The 327-nt window shown below is 35.2% G+C and overlaps 1 protein-coding gene across 1 annotated transcript in view; it reads left to right on the top strand.

Annotated features, from left to right (window-relative positions):
- The window catches only part of LOC119592355 (choline O-acetyltransferase-like), a gene marked incomplete in the record, with an annotated part of 212,829 nt that overhangs the window by 72,648 nt on the left and 139,854 nt on the right, over positions 1-327 (top strand). The window contains 1 exon segment of the mRNA XM_037941182.1: positions 173-236.

Here is a 327-nt window from a genome sequence, read left to right as displayed (position 1 = left end):
ATTTGGTCTTACTTAGAACAAAGACAAATGATAGCATGAACTGAGATCACAGTAATGACTCCGTTGCAGAAGTAATTTCTTAAGTGACGCGATACAGTCTAACATGTATTCCATTTTCACGTATTCCCTTATATTCCAGTTAGATTTATTTTCTCTCTCTCTGTTCTTTCAGGTCTAAACACCAGTCTTGGGAGAGACTGATCTTCGCTACTCGTGTCTAAAGGATACATTTATAGGTAAGTTATTATTTCTCAGTATTCTCTTCTAGACGTGTGAGTGTTGTTTGTCCATTAGTTGTAACTTTGTATGTGATTTGTAAATAGTGTA

The sequence above is a fragment of the Penaeus monodon genome, chromosome 30 (genome assembly GCF_015228065.2).
Source record: "Penaeus monodon isolate SGIC_2016 chromosome 30, NSTDA_Pmon_1, whole genome shotgun sequence".
NCBI classification, from domain to species: domain Eukaryota; kingdom Metazoa; phylum Arthropoda; class Malacostraca; order Decapoda; family Penaeidae; genus Penaeus; species Penaeus monodon.
Note: the sequence above shows the minus strand (reverse complement) of the source record. Positions and strands in the feature narration are given on the sequence as shown.